This window comes from Mustela lutreola, chromosome 17 (genome assembly GCF_030435805.1).
Source record: "Mustela lutreola isolate mMusLut2 chromosome 17, mMusLut2.pri, whole genome shotgun sequence".
Lineage (NCBI taxonomy): Eukaryota > Metazoa > Chordata > Mammalia > Carnivora > Mustelidae > Mustela > Mustela lutreola.
This window is the reverse complement of record NC_081306.1, coordinates 46,623,810-46,639,918: the sequence shown is the minus strand read 5'-3', so window position 1 is coordinate 46,639,918 and position 16,109 is coordinate 46,623,810. Positions and strand designations below refer to the sequence as shown.

General features: G+C 47.4%; 1 protein-coding gene across 7 annotated transcripts in view; it reads right to left on the bottom strand.

The window, feature by feature from the left end:
- AUTS2 (activator of transcription and developmental regulator AUTS2) overlaps positions 1-16,109 on the bottom strand; it is a 1,064,120-nt gene that overhangs the window by 417,314 nt on the left and 630,697 nt on the right. The gene's annotated exons all lie outside the window — the stretch shown is intronic.

Here is a 16,109-nt window from a genome sequence, read left to right as displayed (position 1 = left end):
ACCCCAGATCAGCCGTCTTTACAGCAACGACCACACCCACACAGTCTGATGGTTTTATGACTGAACTCACCCTAGACAGTGGGCCGACGGCCAGGAGGACACAAGCAAGAGGACAGGAAAAGGTCGCAGTGAATTGGCTCAAGGAGCCCATCAGTACCAGTGCATACGTTTGAACGTGATACTTTGCAATGACTAAAACATTAATGCAAGTTAAAAGCAACTTCTATCCGTATCAAGGCAACTGAGCATAACTGTGACTTATCGTGGGTTCTATAAACCTAACCAAGGCCTTTGGCTTTCAGGACATCACGCAAACACCAGAGCTCGATAAACTAGCATTACAAGGGTCTGGCAATTTCTCCTCTTGGGACTTGGCGTGGTAGATTTTTAAAAATGTATGTTTGTATCTAAATACCACCATCCGTTATGAAATTCTTCAAAATGTAAGCCACTATACCACCCGGGTTGATGGATTTAAGGGTTACGAATTGTAAGATGAAGGCGGACTGGAGGGGAGGTGTGGTGGCGGCCGCGGCAGAGAACACGGAAGCCTCCTTTACAACCCCACGGGGCCCCATGCTCCACGGCCTACCCTGATGGGGTCCAGAAAGACGACGATCTTAACCATTCTTTTTCTATTTTAAGACAAAAAGCTCCTGAGCCAAGAACGCTCAATAAGAAAGATCAACACATACTGAAAACACTTTATGCCTCCAAGAAGTGCAAAAATTAAACAAAAGAACTCGGGAGCCTGAAATTTTATACCTACTTATAAAATTTCTAAAAAACCCATTTTTATGTACTAATAATGAACAATAGCCTTTAAAATATACCAGCCCCTCCCGCAAGCAAACATTCAGGATACTACTGTGAACAGAAATGTCAGACGCTTGCTGACTCTTCTCCCTCTCCACACTTCAACATATATGGTACGGACACCATCGTGCACACATGTAAAATGTAATTTAGAACAACTGATGGGAAACCTCAGTTTGAATTAAGGCCTAAATGCTCATACAAATAATTTTTTTAAATGTACAGAATTATCCTAAAGTCCAACAACTATATTTCACTCACAGGTGGAGTTTAAGAAACAAAACAGATGAACACAGGGGAAGGGAAGGAAGAATGAAATGAGACGAAATCAGAGATGGAGACACACCACAAGAGACCCGTAACTCTAGGAACCAAACGGAGGGCTGCTGGAGGGGGAAGGGTGCGGGATGGGGTCGGGGTGACGGGCTTTGAGGAGGGCCCGTGATGGGACGAGCACTGGGTGTCCTACGCAACCGACGGAGCACTAACGCAATCACTCGGGAACTAAGAATACACTGCATGTTAACCGACTGCACAACAAACAAGCAAACAGCGACAGCAAAAAGACATCATTCTTCCCTGGAACGCTGGGGACAATGCTGGCTTGATGGTTTTACTGGGAGCTGGGCAGTCTCCAAAAACTGCCTGAGAGATGGGTTCTAACATGTTTTGGTGAACGAATTAGTAAAATTCAAGGCTGCTTTGTGCTGAAGAAGCAGAGGGGACACTCCTGAGGCATAGGTACTTTTTGTATGAATGTACAGTAACCCTCTCGAGACCCTGCACGCAGGCACCCTAAGTCACGTGTCCTGCCGGACGAGAGTTTGCTGCAACACTTTATTAACATGGAAAATGAGGAGATACACTAGTGTCCCGACCACGATGTTATCAGCCAGCTGGCTCTCGGGTTTCATCTAAACACGCCAGACCACACACGCATGCACGCACACGCAAGCACGGTACAGCACGCTCTACCGCGTGTGCATAAAATGATGTGCCGTATATGGTGCTAATTTTCTTCACAAGTAAGTCAATCGTGACACTTTTTGGACCCAAGGGTTTTTGTATCACTGTCAGATCTGTGTCAGACTGTGTGTTATGGCCTCTCGTTTAGTGGCGGGGAGAGGGGACCCAATATTGGCATCTAGACGAAGTCTTATGAAGACTGGCTGATCACTCGAATGAGACATGGACATTAAAAAAAAAAAAAAAAAATCCTCAAACCCCAAAGCCAAACTTTGGAGATACTGATTAAACAGGTCCGCGTTGAAATCACAGGATGCGCCTATGTTCCCGAGTTCCTCGCTGTGGAGCCCCCAGGTCTGGAAACGGTGGGCTAGAGCGTGGCAGGGAGACGGAACTGGCTCAGCATCTTCGTGGTGAGCGTGGGGGGTGGGTGGGTGGGCAGCAGCAACGGGCCGCGCGCACTTGCCGAGGTCTGGCACAAACTCGGAAGGGAAGAGGCGAAGCCTGCTCGCTTTCAAGCATGTACTTTGGAGAGCAGGGCTGCCTCCCTCACGAGCCGGTAGGAGGGAGAGATCGTATGTGTGGGGCACAGAGAGGAGGGAGGAGCAGCCCGGTGATGTACCTACGGCAAATGGGTACCCGGCCACAGTCATGTCAGAACGCGGCAGGAACGTCGTCGGAACTCGAGACGTTTGGTGTTCCACGTGTGAGTCATCGTGTGTCAAGAGAAAACGAACAGAGTTGGCCTCTAGGCATGAAGAAGAGGTTGTAGGTCAGATTACCTACATGTGCCAGGAGAGTCTGGAGGCAGAAAGACATGGTGGGTTATAAAAGGATGAACAGAGTTGAGGGAAAAAAAAAAAAAAGAAAGAAAGGAAAAGAAAGAAAAAAATTCCATTCCATCTGTGCAGCTACGAGCCAAACACGGCGATCTTTATTTGGAAAAAAGTTAATGAAGATTATGGAACGCGAAATGACTTTTCATCCACTTATTTCTCTAAAAGAAGCATGAATTTGCATTTTCATTGAACTGATCAAATGTTATCTAAGAATTGCTTAATTGCCTTAATGGTTTAATTCTATTTGCTGCCAATCTGATTAGCAAAGTGTGCGTCTGTGTGTGCACCCGCGTGGGCTGGCACCGAAGGGGAGGGTGAAGCCCATTACGCAAAGGATGACCACGTGCAGCCGGCTGGCTTCTGGGTTAACTGAGAAGCCCCGAGTGATGTGAGGAGGTCACCGAATCATTTATTTTAATTTTCTTCTCTCCGGTCTTCCCACTCACTTGTTCATCTCAGGAACTCACTTTAGATTTGAGACCGCTAAGAGCATGTGTTAATTTGGGTTAAGAAGAAGGTGAGCCCAGGTACCACTGCCAGTGGAGTGATTTAATAGGAACCTGGATATAATTTAATAGATCCTTTGAGTCTCCGTCAGACATGGCTAATACAGGTTGGGGGGAGCATCTTATGGAAGTTAATACATACATTAATCTCTTGGGACCTTGTAACAATTCAGAGCCTAAGAGAATAAAAATAATCTCTTCCAACCCGCACAGGAGGGTCTATTGATAAAAGCCCTAGGATCGTAGCTCTGGGTCAGGTAAGAGCACCAGCCCTCGCTTCTGGAACCTGTTCTGACCTTGGGGGAGGTCACATTCTGTCTCTGTTTCAGTGTTCTCAGCTTCAAACTGCAATGGGCGGTTTTAAATTTGTTCTTTAAAGAGGTCTTGGGTTGCCTCCGTGCATCTCAGGAGCCCGGCCCTGAGGGTCAAGGGAAGCTGCGCAGAGCTGAGTCCTTCCCCAGCTGCGAGCCGCCCACCCACCCTCTGACTAAACTCACTCTGATCACCTTGCAGCGCTGATACGCTACCCACGATCTGGGTTGGAAAAAACTATTTCCTTGGTTAAAAGTCGCTAACCACTACCATAGATGAGCTCTAAGATTTCTGTGTAGTTTTAATAACGTCTTCCATCTGGGGGTCCCCGGGTGGCTCAGTCGGGTAAGTCGGGTAAGTCATTATTTTGCATCGGGTCATAAAAGCCTCTGACTTCTGACTTCCGCTCCGGTCATTAGCTCATGGGTCTTGAGAGCGAACCTTGTGCTGTCACCGCCCCGGCCCCCCAGCTCAGCACGGAGACTGCCTGCGATTCTCCCTCTCCCTGTGTGCAAGCATGCTCTCTCTCTCTCTCAAATAAATAAATAAATCAATGAATAAAGTCAGTCTTCCCTCTGAACCCCCTGTTTCTTCCCCTAGGAAAATTCCTCTTCCTCTTCTCACCCTTCTGAGCTCCTCAAGACTTAGATCAAATGCTGTCTTTTCTATGAAACCTCCCTCAGCAGGAAGCTTTTGCCATGGAGGGGGCTTTTTTTGGATGGAAAGCAATTCTGGGGCTGAAGAACACGCTTTCCTAAGCTGACGATACTACACAGTCTGGCAATTAGGTCGGGGATTCTGGGCGATTAAGGATAAAAGTAGACCCAGGACAACACAGGTATCAAAGCTCGAATAAGTTCATTTCTTCTGATGCAGCAACAGCACTTCCAGAAACTTATCCTAACGAAATAATGACAGATACGAATAATGACTTACTACACGGAGGCTCATCTCTGCACGGTGGACAAGGTGGTAAGGGTGAAAAGTTAGAAAAAACTAAATGCAGAAGCAAAAGTCAAATACATGCACGACGATAGTTAAACGAACCTTATTCTCTGAAATCATGTACAGTCGCTAATTACCATGTTTTGGAAAACTAACTCCTGAGGGGGGAAGATGCTGATTCCATACCGTTGAGCAGAGAGGGCAGGGCACGCCGCGACATACAGGATAATGCTGACAAGGCGGTTATTCACTTTATCTGCTCAAAGGAAACAGGACAGGAGTAGGAAGCAATTGTGCCTTTCGCTTTGCGCATTTCACTTCGTGTTTTTCAAAACTTTAAAAATAGATACTTTTTGCTGTTACTATAATCAACAGTGATTTTGAGTACCTGGCAAAGTAGCAAACGTCCTCTGCTCAAGTAAATGTCAAGGCGATTTTGTTTCCATCAGCTTTCTCGAAGTCTTCAACCACATGCTAGTTCTGGAACCCAAGGGTGTTGTGAGTCCAGATCTACTACCCTAATAACGTGGCAGACAAGGCCAGTCCCAAAGGCCCACAAAGCTGACCTTACGGAGTGGGGGCGAGACCCCTCTAGAAATGGGTTCTAAGTCTTCACTCTGCCACAGACTAGCCGCCAGGCTCAGCAAAGCTTCATGCCGTTTTGTCATTCGCAAAGGAAAGGCACGCATCTTAATATTCTTCTAGCCACGGTGTCCAGAACACTGGCGGTTATCAGTGGTGTCCGTTAGCTACTGAGTGGATTGGGAAAGAACGATCAGTAGGTAGAAGGAACGGATCAACTCTAAGGAAAGTGCACGAAGAAAGCTGAGTGAAAGCCCTAGGCTTCTTGACACAACTCTCCAAATCTATATTATGAACCAGCGAGGCCACCAAACCGGAACCTTAAACAGGAAGTGGCCTGTGCTCTTTTCGATCCTTCTGAGCTAAGGTCAGGCACCGTCACGGATCCGTCAGCACCGGAGACGAACACCGAAAAGAAAACTCAAATCTCACCCATCAGTTATGAGCCGGGATCACCATCAAGGAGGGGGTACAGAAAGTCAGAGTGGGGACAGCTGATTGGAACAAAGGCAGTCTGGGAGCATTTGGGTGACCTAAGACAGCAGACCGAGACTTAACCGAGTGAAACATTCAGCATGAATAGGATTCAGGATGGAAACGGGAGCTTCAAACCCAAAACACAACAAAAAAGCAAAATCTGGAAAGGGCATCTGGTCTGAGCTAGAACCGAGATTAAAAAAAGAGAGAGAGAGGAGTAGGAGTCAGCGTTCCAGAACAACACGGAAAGGAGAATATTCCTCAAGTAACCTCAAAAATGTGGCCTCCACTGAGTCTGAGGCAGGACAGACTGAAACAGCCCATCGTGGTCAGCCAGGCAGGCTGTGACCATGTGGCACTCATGTCCCGGAGGCCACTCGAGACATGGCGATGTGTCACACGGAAGCACACAAGACCAGTGATGACGCCCCATCTTAGAGGACCCCTAACTTGCAACCAGGGCATAAAAACCAAAACGAGACGTGCTGTTATTCACATGAACTCTAATTCTATGTTATGAACAGGAAGCCGGAAGACAGAGGCCACTGCAGGCTTCATCTTCCTGGCTCTCGAAGCTCTTCCAGGTTATGCCACCAGCGACGGCGGCCTTCCTTCTCACAGTGAAATCATTTCCAAGTGAGTAGCCTAGTGAATTCAGAGAAGTAACCTGTTCTCGCATATGTCTTCGAGATCTATAATGGAAGGTAAATCCTGTTAGCCAGGGCACGGCAAGGTAATTATTGCGACTGCGACATTTCTGTGGAACAAACAGAACCGTTCCTGGCTCACGCATCTCCTATTTGATGGCAAAGGGAGGAAGCACTGCACTCACCATGCCCGGAACGTCACAGAGACCAGAGGCAACCAGAATGGGAGAGAGGCCTGGCCAATGAGCACCACTGGGTCTCAAAGTCCTGTGGGCTACACGCGGTCATATCTGCGGTCCAAGCCAGGCTGTAACGGAACGGTGCAGAGCAAGAAAGCAGAGGGAAAGCTATCGTGGTAGGAACATCAGGGCATTTTGGATGCAAAGCAGAAGCTTATCTTTTTTACTGTTGCAGCTCCAGAGAAAATCAATTTTGACACAGAACTGCCACTTTACAAGCAAATAACTATACTTTCCAATAACCTAATCTGTGCAAAGCCTACTGAAAATTCCCTAAAGAACCAGTAGTTAAAACCTCCATTAAATCAAAGGGTTTAATATGGGAAGGGAAGAGAGGATACAGTTTGACTTGGGAATGTAATGGACTCAGTGGGGAAATAAATATGTTGTTTTATGTGTACAGTTACAGAATATGAGAACACGGCATTCATTTCAAAGGGAATTCTCTTGCTGTGCAACTTATTCCTAAACAGATGTGATTTTTGCTTATTCAAAAACATTTAGGTAACAATTACAGCATAATAAATTATAATTGCCATCATCTTCCAGCTACATAATGCCTTCTATGCAAACACAAAGAAAAGGCAATTACACAGAACCGTAAAACCCGTATTCAGGTATGCAGCCTCGACTCAAATAATCTCCATTATTCTCCCATACGCACCGCATTGTGCCTCATATACATCCTTCTACGGAGCGTGGAAACTACCCAGCAAATAACTAGGGTTTGTTAATCCCCGGCTGGGACGGTCCCCAGTGGGGGAGTTTTCCGGGTACAGGGAACACCCTTCAGCCCTCAGACGGCTTCTTTTACAGACTCCACATCTGACCCTCCACCATACACAGCATCAAGCCTCTGGCTCCCCAAATGAGAATACTCGTAAGAGAGGCAGAACAGTATGCAGATAGCAGCGTTTTTAAACCTGAGAATCATTAAAACGCCAGATTTTGCGTCGGACCGCGTGCTGTGCGCAGAGAAGGGCAGGACACGAGCGAACCAGAGGCTCTGAGGGCAAGAAGGAACGGGGACTCCGAGCTGAGGGCGCTAGTGCCATTGCAAAGGGAATACGCCAAGTAGGACAGGGCCGAGAAAGGTTTCTAGTGTTCACACATTTGCCCGAAGCCCCTGTGTAGCAATTTGCAATTTCATTTGGGCTAAAGAGTTCAGGCATGATGATGGAATGAAAATACCCTCATTTTTTTTTTTTTTTAAAGATTTTATTTATCTGACAGAGAGAGATCACAGTAGGCAGAGAGTCAGGCAGAGAGACAAAGAGGGAAGCAGGCTCCCCGCCAAGCAAAAAGCCCAATGCGGGACTCGATCCCAGGACCTTGAGATCATGACCTGAGCTGAAGGCAGAGGCTTAACCCACTGAGCCACCCTGGCGCCCCAAAAATACCCTCATTCTTAAATAAAACCTTTAAAAAGAAAAAAAACAGGGGGCACTCGGGTGGCTTCGTGGGTTAAGCCTCTGCCTTCAGCTCAGGTCATGATCTCAGGGTCCTGGGATCGAGCCCCGCATCGGGCTCTCTGCTCAGCGGGGAGCCTGCTTCCTCCTCTCTCTCTGCCTGCCTCTCTGCCTACTTGTGATCTTTCTTTCTCTGGCAAATAAATAAATAAAACCTTTAAAAAAAAATACCCTCATTCTGACAAAGGATTGTCTTCATCTTTTACATTCCCTGGAAATGTCTACAGTGGGCAGGATGACGAGTAAGGCAGTGGACAGCTTGTCTTCAGACGACCAAGCTTTTCCCAGGTCACCGAGAGACCAAACCAACAGCCGACACCGGGAGTTAAGAGACTCCATTTTACCAGCAGCGACTACTTCGGGAACACCCTGTCCTGGGAGTGTGTCCACCGTCCTCAGCTCTACACCGCCCCCGTCTACAACACATGTTCATGTTCACGTGTCACGGAGTCTCGGGGACCAGGACGAGGAGCACGTGGCTTCCTCACCCCTGCGAGGCTCAGTGACCACAGGGGGAGACAGGGGTGGGAGCAAAGCAGCACCCCGCGGACGAGGCCAGGGCTCTGGCACGGCCCGTGCGAAGGGCAGAGGAAGGACAGGGCGGAGACCGCTGCCGCTCAGACAGGCCTCCGGAGGACTCTGCAGCACTGACTGGAAGATAGGAAGGTACTTGCTAAACAAAGAAGAAAGAGGAAACCACATGTAAAACAACATCTTCAAAATGAAATAACTGTCTGCAACAGGGCTTTGCTACCCGAAGGGGCATCACACTGATGCCGTCTGTATACTGTTCGCAGGAAGGTGCCAGGGGGGTTGACAAGTGTCTGTGCGGCTCTTTCCCTCGGAGGAGGACCCGGAGGAGGACCCTTTTGATTCAGCCTCCCCTAGAGCATTAAGTGACCGATTTAAAGCCCATTTACTTACTAATGCTGAAGTTCCTTCTCTAACTGAAGGTAACTATCTCACAACTGTGATTAAGGAAATCTGGAAGCCACTGGAAGAAGGTACCTGCGCATTTCTTTAGCGTCTCACTTGCCACTGCCTTTGGCCGAGGCCACTGCAATCCCCATCCCTTATGGGCACCAAACCCTTCATCTGGGAGTTCACACGAGCACTGCATTCCTCTTTGTGTAACAGAGAACTTTAAAGAAAGGGGGAAACATCTTGCCCGCTGGGCTGGCGACACGTCTAGGATACGGAGGCTGCGGGTATGTTCCTGAAACATTTTAATCACTTCTGACTCCCAAAACGTGTGTGTGCTTCTACACGACCACAATAAACTCCAAGATCTGAAGGCCCGCTGGGGAGTCACGGCGTGGCTTGGTCATTCTTTCCTGCAAGCAGTCTGGACGGGAACGCACAGCGGATGATGGGGACTTTGTGGAACTGAAGACTGCGTAGGGAATACGACCGTTACAGGGGTCAGCACATGAAAGGATTTAAGAACCAAAGTACTGGACGAGACTCCAACCGGCAAGAACGCCTGTGCTCCCTAAAGAGAGCACAGTGCCTGGCATAAGGGGGACAGTCGGTCAATGTCTGTTAAAGCAACAGAGATGAGCTTCTTTCTGAGCTATCCGAAGACTACCGGCAGGTCCACAGAATCAGTTCCGTAAGTCAGGAGAAATGGACAACAAAATAGATAATATAAATCAGCTTAAAAAAAAAAAATCAGTGCTAAGTCTTGACTGGGTTGAAAAATCTGACCACACAAATAGCCCCCTTCAAAGTGCGAATGATGGTTTTGGTTACGCAGCCTGACCTAGGAGGGGAGGCTGCCTTTCCATGCCGACCAAACGGTTCACCACGCACCGTAATATACTCATGAAATACTCTTTCTGGCCAGGTCATCTCGTTTCTCAAGCCTACTAACCTATCCGTGTTCGTGCCGGAGGGCCGGCAGGAGGCTACGCGTGGACCAGAATCAGCCACGTCACTTCAGGAAAGCCTCTGCTTCCCCAAGCTTCCACACAGGGGCTGCATCTTTCCCCAGAGGTCAGACCTGAAAACCCCATGGACACCGTGTCTGCATTCTCCAGGACGCTCTAGCTGAGGACGTTGTCCGTTATGTCCTCTCATCGCCCCCTAAAGCCCCATGGGATGCATTCTTGTAAGAGTCTAGAATGAGGCAAAAATTGATTGCTTCCCTCCACCCTACTCCCAGCACCAAAATAAAGAGCTAGTTACCTTTTTTTCTTTTATTAAAAAAAAATATTTTATTTATTTGAGAGAGAGAGCCAGGCTGACGGGGGAGGGGTGATCAGTGGTAGAGGGGCAGAGGGAGAGAGAGAATATCTCAAGCAGACTCTAGGCCCAGCCCAGAGCCCGACTCAAGACACTGAGATCATGAACTGAGCAGAAGCCAAGAGTCTGTCGCTTCACCAACTATACCAACCAGGTACCCCTAGTTAACTTCTCTGATAACGGGAATTATCGCATTCCTTCCTTGCCCTGGCTACCAGGAAGCTCAACGTCAGCATCAACTTATCAACAGTCTCCACAACAACATGAACATCACCAAGTTCTTCCCCTCCCATTTGGTCCTCACTTGTATTCCTACTTTATTGAACGTTCCAGATGCTTCAAATGCCTTCCTGAACGCTGTGGTATAAAAATAACTGTAACAGTGAATAAAAATATTATCGACTTCACACCTTTCTCCTGCTTGTTCACATACTGTTTCTCTGTTTAGTTCAAAGGTAGGATTACGAAAGGCCAAGTACATTTTTGTTCCGTGTCGCAAATAAGAGTGTTGACTGTCAAAGACAAGGGGATGTCCGGCCGTTGTGAAAGTAACTTCTGACCGTAAAAGAACACTCAAGTTATTCATAATATTCCACTGGAGAAATGGATATTCAGGCATATAAATATATCGGCCATAGACAAAGATAGGCATGTGGTTACAGACAGCAATTATCATGCACGTGAGTAAGGAAAATACACATAGAGCAAAGCGAGACCACCTGTCTTCAGCTTAATGGTTTTAAAATCTAGAGGTGAGGCCATTATTTCAGATTTGTCTTAACTTCCTATAATGTTTGGTTAAGGAGATTTTTATAGCAACACGTTGAAAATATACACACTACGTAATGACTCTGCTCCTTGGCAGGCAGCATTCTCTTAAAAATCTCACTTATTAGAGGAAATGCTACAGTCATAACTTAAATGTCCAACAATTCCAGTTGGGTAGGTTGACAATCATCCAAGGACTGGTACATGAATTGGGATGTGCAAAGTAGAGAAAAGAGAGACAAAGGAAGATTAAACTCCGTCATACTGCAAATGAGGACGAGGAAAGAGTTTACTTTCTCATTGGAGTTACACTAATGGTGGTCAGTAGAACACACCACACACAGTACCAGAAGTCAAGCGTGAGTGTCCAAGCCAAACTGAACCTAGACAGGAAGAGAATTAGAAACCTTCAAGCAATGCTAGAACAGAAAGGAAGTTGTTCTTGTTACTGACACAAGCATCATTTCCGAATTTAAGACACGTTTCCTCTCCAAGGCGTGTCTTCCCTGATCTCCGGAATGGACACATGAGCGTCCCAAGCGACACAAAATCATATTGAGGGCTATCTGCCCCTCCCCCCAAAAGGTAAGATTTTTATTTATTTATTTTATTTGTCAGAGAGAGAGAGCGAGAGAGAGACACCACAGAAACAGGGGGAGAAGCAGGCTTCCCCCTGAGCAGGGAGCCTGTTGTAGGGCTTGATCCCAGGACCTTGGGATCATGACCTGAGCCACCCAGGCACCCCTGGGCAAAAGTGTTTTATTTAACATCATTAGGAATTTGTCTTATGACCTGGGAAATTATTTTCTCCTTTACACAGAAAACCCCGAACGTACGATCATTGATAAGATGGAATCTGAAATTTAGCGCCTGTTCACCCCTAAGACACGCTTTCACAAACCTCTTGTGATCAACTTGTATGAACGTCCCCATCGTAACTCTTTGAACGTAAGGTCTGTCACCAGCTGCTGGTTTCCAGAGCCCCCTGAAATCTTGGCTTAGTGTGGTGGCTCCTCTGCGGATACGGTGCACGACTTGGAATAATGTCCTTTTCCTCATCAGAGACAGAAGTTCATGAGCATAGTGTGAAGTAACATACAAAAATGCAGCCCCTTCTATTAAATTTAGCCTGTTCACTCTAGACCCAGCATTTACTGGGGGCAGAGAAAGGCTTTGTTTATTTGCTCTACCTGTAACAGAAGTGTTTAGGTACTTCTAACATCTTATCACCACTAGGCTCACCTCTAACCTTGACAGGTTAAAACTTTATCTCTATGCTCCTCCATGAAGACAAAAAATGGGAATAAATTCTAATAGTGGCCCAGAAGGGAAGTCCACAGTTACCTAAACCTCAATACTCTAACTCTGGACTTGGACCAAGACCCTTGACCTTTATGAGCTGCTTTGTTTCTTTTTCTTTTTTTAAAGATTTTATTTATTTATTTAACAGACAGAGATCACAAGTAGGCAGAGAGACAGGCAGAGAGAGGGGGAAGCAGGCTCCCCGCTTCCCCGATGCGGGGCTTGATCCCAGGACCCTGAGATCATGACCTGAGCCAAAGGCAAAGACTTAACCCACGGAGCCCCCCAGGTGCCCCAAGCTTCTTAATTTCTTAATCCAAAAGGAAAAGACACAGAAATCCTGAAAATTCTACGAAGGAAGATTTTTCTCCATTCCCAGTGTCACTTCTTCTTTCTCTTCCTCCATGTTCTGCCCCCAGGAATGGTGGCCAAGAGGCCTCCGAGAATGGCTAACGTTTCCGCGTCAGGTGGAAGCAGCAGCCCCTGTGACATTCCCTGGTCTCGCCGGCGAGCGGGCCTTTGCTGGATGAGTGGACGGATGAATGCGTGAATGAAGGACTTGGGACAACGGGGGTTGGAGTTTCGCTCCCTGGTCTCAGACACCGTCAAGGACAGCACAGGAATCTTGCCCGACGGTAACCACTTCGTAGCACCCCTGATCACACGTGCAGTGACTCATTTTATGTCCAACTTCTGTCTGTCCCACAGGCTCTCCTACTCAGAGGAGGGCTCCAGGAAAATTCTTAAAGACTTTTGTGTCGGTGGAGAGAATTCTGGAGCCCAGGAAGCTCCTTTTGAATCCACGTATCACGCACGCGCTTGGAGTCCGGCTGATTTTCACGTAGCTCAGAATCTGTCTGATTAGCACTTTTTAAAATGAAGAGACGCACCTGGTGTTCTGATCCTGTGCCTTCTTACCCTTGAAGTGACAGCGTCTCCGCTGGGTCCTGGGCAGAAGAAAAGGTATGCCCCACGGACTGCATTATCTCTAAATCACCCGTGATGTATTGCGCTTAGTTGAAATGAGTGAGCCCCATTTGCACAATTGCCCTATTAATTTACTCATCATTGATTTACGCCACTCTGGCTGGAGACCCTCCGCCGGCCCCTATGTCACGTGGGTCCGCGCGGCTCCGCTTCGGCCCCTCGTCAGGCGTCCCGCTCTCACTGCCCCTCATCTGTCTTCATTCGGCGTCTTCCGTCCGCATCCTCCCGGACCCTCCCGGCGCTGCGCTCCTGCTCGGTCTTCTTGCTTCTCCTCCGTCTTCCGTCTCCTCCAGCCTTCCTCCCCGCTTACTTAGGAGCACCTAATAAATCTGTAATTAGAGGTTAGCGATTCAGAGGAAAGTCGTCTGAAGGCGAAGAAATGCAGGCGGCTCAAGGCACCTGGTAAGAGTCAGGAAGAAGGGGCAGCAGAAATGCTTGGACCGAGAGCTCATCGGAGGGTTTCGAGTATTAAATTGTTAACAAAGGCCACCTCTGCCGAGGAAGTTGTAGTCAAGACGGCAAAAAGCGTGCCCTTCTGCCACCCTGGAGAAGCTCTGAGATTTCCCCCGTGTCTTGTCTTTAGAGCCTTACTTCACCCTCAGTGAACAAAGCAGGGGCTCCCCTCCTTTGCTGGGAGCCAGAACCGAATCAACACCTTGGGGAACATCTAGGATCGAAACACCACAGGGGCCATCGAAGGGCTGAAATATGGCCATGATCACTGATTTCCGTAGACAGGGTTTTCAAAAGTCCTCATTACATTAATATTTTTGGTCAGACCAAAACAGCCTTATTTACTTATTTTTTTTGAGATGACATATTAAAGTCACTGCTTGTGGGCTCCCCTGCTTCGGTACCCTCCGTCTCAAAGACCTGCTGGATTCAACTGTGCAAACAAAAACTAGCGGAGAGTTTACGCAAAAATCTACACAATCAAGACGTGATTAAAAATAGCGTTAAGTACAGATATCACTGCCTTCTCCCTACCTCTTGTGGGTGAGAATGTGATTTTTAATTTTGCTTTAGGGTCTTAATTCTAATATCTGGAGAGATAACAAGAAAAATGTAGTCACCAGAACACCAAGCTGATGGGAAGAGCTACCTGCTTATTTAATTTCATTAATTTCAATAATCTACTCATCAATTCCATAATATTCGACTTAACTGGCTTTTTCTTAGCTGGTACTTTAGTAAGAGACATGGTGCTCTCACATTCCTACCGCATGTGAAGAGCAGGAAGCAGGTTGCAAGTACCTAAACTAATGTCTCCTGATCACTGCAAGCCTCGGAGGCAAGGGCCACACGTCACTGATCTCTGTAACTCCAGCGCGCAGCCCAGCAGACGAAGGAGCTAGAAGGACAACAGGAACCGTGACAGACTAGTCCTGACGTCCTGAACATTTCCCTAAGTTCCGAACCTGTTCGTGAAGCTCACCGGGGTTTAAACAGAATAGAGCTTCAGCCGATCTCATAAGGAGAAAAACACAGAAAGGTGTGACTATGCAGAGCACTGGCAAAACAGGAAAAAAGAAAGAAAGAAAGGAATAAATACAGGCAGGTAGCATCGACAGTCAGTCAAGGCACGTTTCCCCTCGTAAAAATAGCAACTTCCTTATCTTGTATTTTGAATCTGGAGATTAACGTAAAGGTCCGGATTCTTATCAAGGAACTGCGGAGTGCCGGGAGTTCTCAGCACCTTGTCTTAGAGACTAGAGGCCCCCGTGATCAAAGCTCTGTTCAGAGAAATCAATCATCGGGCAGCTCCTGTGTCCACCTCTGGGTCTCCCCTTCTTTAAAGATGCTGTAGCTGGACCTTGGGTGCCCTCCACGCTTAGAAAACTTGGATTCTGCATAAATGTTATGAAAGTGGTGTCCTGTGGCAAAGTCGATGAACTCACAGATACATGGCATCATGTATGCGGACCTGGCGTGGGGAGGCCTTGATCAAACACTCTGAAGAGGACCGAATCTGGCCGCAGGTTCATAGAACTATAGGGACTAACAAAGACTTTGGGAATAATCTTTTCTAGTCTCTTAAGGAATGCTACTTTCGGGCCTGCCCCTTTTCACTTAATAACATGATTAGGCATTTTGATATGTTCTAAAGACAAGTATAATTTTCTCTTTAAACATTAGTATTTTAAAAGGTCCTAAAACTTCACTAAGATTCCTCTAGCTTTGGTTGAAAATATTTTCCCTCAGAAATCCGCCTTTAAATTTAAGTTCTTTGGAAAGTAAAAATCCTCATATTCTACCCATTGTCATAGCATTTTAGAGCTGACAGGATACTTGAACCTATCATTCCCGTGTTTTGTTCCGTCGTTCTCAAACACTTTATGAGCAAGGGGAGAGCGCAGGGTGGCACATCATCAGGACTCCGGCCTCAAAACGCCAACTTAAGGTAGGCCTGCTTCAAACCAATCTGTGTACCTGTTTTACTAGAAAGTTCCAGCAGGAAGCCTACAACTCTTCAGTCTCTTTTTTTTTTTTTTTTTTTAAAGATTTTATTTATTTATTTGATAGACAGTTAGGCAGGGAGAGAGGAGGAAGCAGGCTCCTGCTAAGCAGAGAGCCTGATGCGGGGCTCGATCCCAGGACCCTGAGATCATGACCTGAGCTGAAGGCAGAGGCTTAACCCACTGAGCCACCCAGGTGTCCCAACTCTTCAGTCTCTTGATGCTGCTCTTGGACCAAAGACCGGAGTTCCGCATCGGGCCTACACGCCCCCCGGTTTCTAGCCCTGAGCTCTGTCAGGCTCTCCCTGAAGCCTGCTGCCTCCACTCTGCTCTGCCGGGGCTGCTGGCTGGCACCGCTAACCCAGTTCTCTCCTGTTCCAGCGTCTTTGAACCTGCTGTTTCCTTTGCCCCAGACTTAGCATCCCCACCTCTCCCTGGCTAACTCCTCAGCCAGCACGTGAAGTCGGATGTCAGCCCTGACCCCGTCCAGGATCACAGGCCCCGAGAGAGTCATTTCTACAGCAACCACCACAATTCTGACTTAGTAACTCAAG